Genomic DNA, 7088 nt, shown 5'->3' on the forward strand with positions numbered 1-7088 from the left:
AGCAAGAATTAAAACTTCTAGGAACCTAACAAGGATGATCGAGAGACCGGTTTCCATGGGAGCTATATCAGGTTATAGACTGATTTTGGCCGTACTTGGCACAGTAGTTGAAAGTCATAACAAAACACCACATGCAAAATTTCAGCCAAATCGGACAAAAATTGCGGTTTATCAGGGCTCAAGATGTCTATATATATCAGGTTATAGATTGATTTGGTCTTACTTAACACAGTGCTGGAAGTCATAACAAAACGTTACATTCAAAATTTCAGCCAAATCGGACTAAAATTGCGGCTTCCATGGGCTTAAGAAGTCAAATCGGGCGATCGGTTTTTATAGAAGCTATATCAGGTTATAGACCGATTTGGACCGTACTTGGCAAAGTTGTTGAAAATCATAAAAGAACACTATATGCAAAATTTCAGCCAAATCGGGCAAAAATTGCGGCTTCCAGGGGCTCAAGATGTAAAATCGGGCGATAGGTTTATAAGGGAGCTAAACCTAAACCGATATGGCCAATTAGCAATCCCCAACGATCTACATCGATATTAAGTATCTGTGCAAAATTTCAAGCAGGTAGCTTTACGCATTCGACCTCTATCGTGATTTCGACAGACGGACGGACATGACTAGATCGATTCAGAACGACGAGACGATCAAGAATATATATACTTTATGGGGTCTTAGATGAAAATTTCGAGGTGTTACAAACGGAATGACTAGATTAGTATACCCCCATCCTATGGTGGTGGGTACAAAAATCCCTTATAATATAAAACGGTCTAATATACACACAGTAATATAGGTGCGTATGTATGTAATTGCCAATTCCTTGCTTTGTCAAGGTATTCATACAACACTTGCGAGAAACCTTAAAGCTTTCGACGAATGTCTAAGTGTTATTGAATTTTTGATGATGGTTAGTGCTTTTAATTCACATATGCCTTTTCTTAAATATTTTAGATATAAGTAAGTTTTCCGTTGTATTGAAATCGCCCCACTGAACTTCGGTGGTCCGGGGTGCAGGCTTCAAACCTGTAGTCGATTAGCGTCGAAGTGGTTCGATTCCACCTGGGGGGCGACAAAAAAAAAGAGTTATTGTTTATTTACTTTTATTACTTTGCCATATTATAAATATGTATATACTTTGTTATGCTCACCAATTAAAATCAAAGGTTTTTTTTTATATTAAAATATTTCTGTGAAAATTTCTGGTTACTAGTTTTTCAGAAATAGAAACATTAAATTATAACCACAGTACCTAAAGATGTGATGGCTCACAACGATGTAAATTGTTAGTTTCAAGCGGCTTTAAAAGAAACAAACTAAATTCCAAAGACACATATCTCATTCGTAAATAAGATTTTACATTGATGAACGATGTTCCCGACCGGTGTTGAACCGCACAACACTCGAGTGCTGAGCGGATGAGCTAAACACTGCACCACAGAAACAACCTTGCCAGTAACGCTTAATTTATTTTTTGTTCTCACACGGAACCTCTCTGAGTGCTGTACTCAACCGTGGTATACTTTTAACTGGTGGTGAATAAACACAAATACACGACACACTGTCCGCCTCGATTTAACAGCCACACACACACACACACATTACAAAGGTGGTGAAAACCAAAATGTTTGCAGTATTGCTAATGTAGAAAGAAAATCACAAAACTTAAAATAGGTATAAAAAAAAATTACGTTTCTCAGCGGTTGGTAAAAACGACATTTTGCCTCTGCAACAGCAGCTGGTTAAATTAAGTCACTAAAATAAAAACCTTCGATATCGCTAAAAAATCTAGCAAACTCTGCAGAATAGCAAATAATTTCTCAATTATGAGTAAACGATATATTGGTTCCATATTGCTTTGATAAATAACATAGGTAGGTACTTTTAAAACACGTTATGTATGTAGGTATTAACATTGGCGATCCTAACAAATTCAGACAAGTTTTTCTTTATTTCTCAACATAATCTCCTTTTAAGGTGATATCAGACTATATGTTCTTGTCTTATGACATGCCACTTTTTATGTATCATTAGTGCAGTAGTTTAGTTAGTAGATATAGTCAAAAAAGTATACTTCTAGTGTCATTATACAACAAAATTCACACATTTAGTGCATTTTTAAATGTAGTCATATTTCGCATATATTCCAATTTTTATTGTACTAATAAAAATAAATCAATATAATGTATTTAAGATATCGCCAAATAGAAAAAATATATATGGCAAAATCACGAAAAAGCCTAATAATAATGAAAAATGTCACATTAGTTGGCAGCACTTGTGTAACGAAAAGGGAAAAAATCCCATTTTTCTCATGTTAGCGTACACTATTAAAAGAGTTTTCTGAATCAATGAAAACATTTCGGCAATGACAATGACCATTTGCAAGTTATTTGTCAAAAAACAAAAAAAAAAAAAACAATTATAAGATGACTTAGAAAGCAATTCTTAAAACTGTGGAGAATTAAGTTGTATTTAGTTGTGCAATATACATACACATAGCACATAAAGTCTGCGTTCATGTGACAATTTCTTTTTTAATAATTAAAAAACAACATAAAAAAATAAATAAAGTTTTGTTGTATATGTTGTTTCTTTATATTTCTTAAATTAGAAAACAAAAACAAAAATACAAGTTTGCTTTTGCTTTTTTGTTCTAACGGTACTTTTGTCTCATAAGAAGAAATTATGACAACCAAAAAGACTGCGTTCACTTTGTTTACTTCGAAAGTACCGTTACTTTTTATGATGCTTGTTCTTAATTTTGATCAGTTTCAGTTCATTATCATAACAAGTGATAGTTACACGCGTTTTTTTCAAAAAATAATAAATTTGGAAACATGGAAACTAAAGGAAAGGAAATATGCATATCTGAAAGAAAAATAATTATTAAATTGTGGAAAGAAGGACAAAGCTTTAGAAATATTGGTGGAACAGTTGGAAGAACATATTCTTCTGTCCAGCGCGTTATTAATAATTACAAAGAAACCGGCATTATAACTTCAAAGCCTCGGCCTGGGCGTCAAAAAAAATTATCCGTTAGCGAAGAGCGCAAAGTGATTAATATGGCAAGCAACAACCCTCGTATAACATCACCCAAAATTGTTGAAAATATTGAAACAATGTTTAAAAAAGCATCTGTGCCGAAACTGCCAGAAAAATATTACATAGAGCTGGATTTCATGGAAGAGTTGCTCGAAGAAAGCCGTATATTTCAGTCATAAACAGACAAAAGCGGATTGCATTCGCTAATACTGTCATCAATAAGCCTCCTGAATTCTGGAAACAAATTATTTATTCCGACGAGAGAAAATTCTGTATTTTTGGCATTAAAGGTCGGCAAATAGTGTGACGCAAGTCCAGGACTGAGCTGGAAAAACAAAATTTAGTTGGAACGGTGAAGCACGGTGGTGGTGGACTTATGGTGGGGTGGTGTATGGCTGCTAGTGGAGTGGGCCAATTAGAATTTATTGAGTACTAAATGGGGTTATCTCAATATTTTGAAAAAAAATTTGAAACCAAGTGCTGCTAAACTAGAGTTAGCAACGACATTTTGGTTCCAACAAGATAACGATCCAAAGCATACATCGGAGGTTGTTAGGCTTTGGCTTCTGTATAACACTGCAAAACAGCTTAAAACACCACCCTAATCACCAGATCTCAACCCCATTGAGCATCTTTGGGATCTATTGGAGAAAAATAATTCGTCTGCACGTTATAATCAGCAAGGAGATGTTACGAAGTGTCATGCAGGCTTAATGGGCGAAAATAACATCTGAGGAAACAGAGAAGTTGGTAAACTCCATGCCATATAGACTAAGAGCAGTCTTAAAAAAACGTGGCTATCCTACCAAATATCAGGGATGTTTTAATATGTTTTTATTTTATGTTTAAATAACTCTTTTGTTTATTTTTAATTACTGAACGCAGACTTTGTGGTGCTTATATTTAATTGTTATCATATTTAAATCGCTCTAGAGTGAAAGTGCTTAAGCAAACTTAGAATTTTGTTTTTGCTTTTTAATGTTAGGAATATGAAAAAAATTTATATGTAAAAGAGTTGACTTGATTTATAATTTTATTTTGTGTTCTTTACCAAATCATAAAAGTTTGTCAGGTGAACGCAGACTTTATGGGCTATGTGTATATCGGAGTATTAACAATGTGATGACGATAGTTTTGGACCTCTAAACGTTGCACCAAACGATTCTCCAGCAGAGGGGGAACACAATATGCAAAATAAACTGGACAGTGAATTATTTTGTGATACGAAAGAATTGTCTATAAAAGAAATTCAAGACTCGGTAGACAATGTAAGAAAATATCGCTCTGAGAAAGTAATTAAAACCAACTTTATCCTTGAAAAAATTCTGGACGATATTCCAAATATTTTTCTTGGAAAAATTACTGACCTAACATAATTGAATTAATTGCTTTCTTGAAAATGGGCCGCTAACTCTGTTTTACTTAAATGAAATAGGTGTATATTTTCCTAAATAAAAAAAAACGTATTTCATTTATTCTTCCTTTTACAGTCATATTGCTGAAATATGCGAAAACAGTTATATACCAAATGAATTTGTTTAACTGTCGAATTTCGTTTATGGACTATGGACTATAAACGAAAACTACTGTATTTCATTATGTGTGTACCATGATACAATAAAGAGATAGGGTCATTAGCAGAACAACAAAAATCTACCTCCTACGAAACTACCTTGAATGGCAAATGGTGTAAATTGAAATGTCAAAGTGGCTTAGAAATAAACTTTGTTTTACAACTTATCTTCAAATGTTAGGGTAGGTTGAAAAGAGGGTGCAGAAATTAATCCGCCCCACCTAAGTACCGGTATCTGTTGGACGCGAAAGCCGAGCAATGGCAAAGGAAATGCTCCAACGTCTCATCATCATTTCCGCATGCCCTACACATGCTATCACTTGCCGCACCGATTTTACATAAGTGAGCTCGTAGTCCTATGTGTCCCGTTATGATACCAATAGCTATACTGACCTCCTTCTTGCTTCCATTCAGTAATTGCCTCGTCTTCTCACGATCTGGATTCCCCATTCGATTTTCGCCGTCCTACCGACCGTTTCGCTGTTCCACAATTTTGCATGCACATTCGTCGCCCACTCCCGGACTGCATCGACCCGAAAGGGCTCGTGTTAACCAAGTTTATTGACGGTAGTCCTCTGGCCTTCACTGCCAAATCGTCTGCCCTTTCATTTCCCCTTACTCCGTTATGGCCCGGCACCCAAACGATGCGGATTTTCCCATCTTTAGAGAAGGCGTTAGTCTCCTTTTTACACTGCAAGACTGTTCGTGACCTTACCGTCCAGGTTGTTATTGCTCTTATGACAATTTTACTGTCGGTAAAGAAGTTTACACTCGACGTTAGCGTTAGCACCACACCACTTCACGCATTCCGTGATCGCCCAGATCTCCGCCTGCAGGACCGTATTATGGTCAGGCAGTCTAAAACAGATCTCAGTCTCTGGGTTTTCAATATAAACCCCCAGGCCCACTCTGTCCTCTAGCTTTGATCCATACGTGTAACATTATCTTCCAGATGGCAATATTAGGGTTCCGTCAATCCAAGACGGTGCCGATGGCAGCAGTGCCTCGCAAACGACTTCATCATCAAGGTTCATCTCAGGTATCCGATCGGAAACCTCATCCCTTACTTCCAGGTTCCTATCGTCGTCTCGATTATACCGCGATGGTATGAGCTGCTCCCATCCTCAATCCATTCTCCCATCATCTTAAGTCTCATAGCCGCAGTGGCTGCCTCACACTTAATCTGAAAGTCAATGGGTCAGATATCTAGAATAGTCTCGAGTGCCCTAATAGGCATCGTCCTCATCGCTCCGCCTATGCCAAGACAACATGATCTCTGAAACTGTTGTATGGTCCTTATATTGCACTTTTTCTCCATAGCAGTCCACCAAATTACTGAGGCGTAAGCAAGTATTGGTCTAATCACGCACCTGTAGAGCCAGTGGACTATCCTCGGATTCAGGCCCCATTTCGAGGCTACGGCCCGTCTACATAGTGCCCAACATCTGTGAGCCTTCTCAGTACGCTCTTGAATGTGATAATTCCAATTCAGTTTTCTGTCCAAGATCACACCTAAGTATTTGATCTTGACAAATATCGAAATCGTCTTATTGAGAAAACGTGGTGTGTTAAATTGGGCCACCTTCGACTTCCTCGTGAACAGGCATATTTCAGTCTTCTATGGGTTAACATAGAGACCTCTGGGTCTAGCCCAGTCATATGCCATATGCAAACACTATCGACCCTTCTGCATTGCTCGTTCGGATCCTTACCCTTTAGAAGTATTATAACATAGTCTAGCATAGCAGTCTAGCGTAGCAGACGGGTTCAAATCCCTCCTCAGTCAGCATTCGTAATAGGTCATTTATGGTGGTCACCCATAGGAGTGGCGATAAAATGACCCCCCGTTTGCGTGCCCTGTGCCACTTTCTCCCTTATATTCATGCCATGGGACACACAATTTATCCACCTGTTCCTTAGCATATGGTTTATCCAGTCTCTAAGGAACGGGCCCACCCGGTACTGGTCTAAGGATTGGATCAATGTGTCGGCACATTATTAAAAGCCCCCTGAATGTCAATGCTTACCGCCAGTGTGTATGTTTTTGCATCGAAGGATGTTCTCCACCGACCTTCCCTTGACATAGACATGCTATTTGTATTTGAGCAGTTCGCTGGATGTCCTACTCTTTATCATGGTGTCCACAATACGTTCCATGGTTTTGAGTAGAAAGGACGTAAGGCTTATGGGTCTGTAGGCTTTTGGTGTCGCATTCCTTCCTTCGTTATTATAATCCTTCTATCAACGTCATTTTTCCAAGATTCCCGTGTCTCCGTGAGTCCCGTCGTATCCTGTAGAAAATGGGTTTTCATCCAAAGCCTAAACATGTCCTTCGTTGTCTCTGCTCTCACTTCCATATCGTCTACTAAAGCTTCAGTTTGGACATGGCTATCGACCTGTTCGCAGAAACGTTTCCAGGAGGCACGTTTTGCCGTTCTGGTAATCTTATTGTATACCTTGG

General features: G+C 37.9%; 1 non-coding gene across 1 annotated transcript; it reads left to right on the forward strand.

Moving 5' to 3' along the window:
* The first annotated feature begins 994 nt into the window (after nucleotides 1-994).
* Nucleotides 995-1081, forward strand: Trnastop-uca (transfer RNA opal suppressor (anticodon UCA)). Its single transcript has one exon. It is a non-coding gene; the product is annotated as a tRNA-Sec (tRNA).
* Nucleotides 1082-7088: the final 6007 nt, after the last annotated feature.

The sequence above is a fragment of the Stomoxys calcitrans genome, chromosome 5 (genome assembly GCF_963082655.1).
Source record: "Stomoxys calcitrans chromosome 5, idStoCalc2.1, whole genome shotgun sequence".
In the NCBI taxonomy this organism is placed as follows: Eukaryota; Metazoa; Arthropoda; class Insecta; order Diptera; family Muscidae; genus Stomoxys; species Stomoxys calcitrans.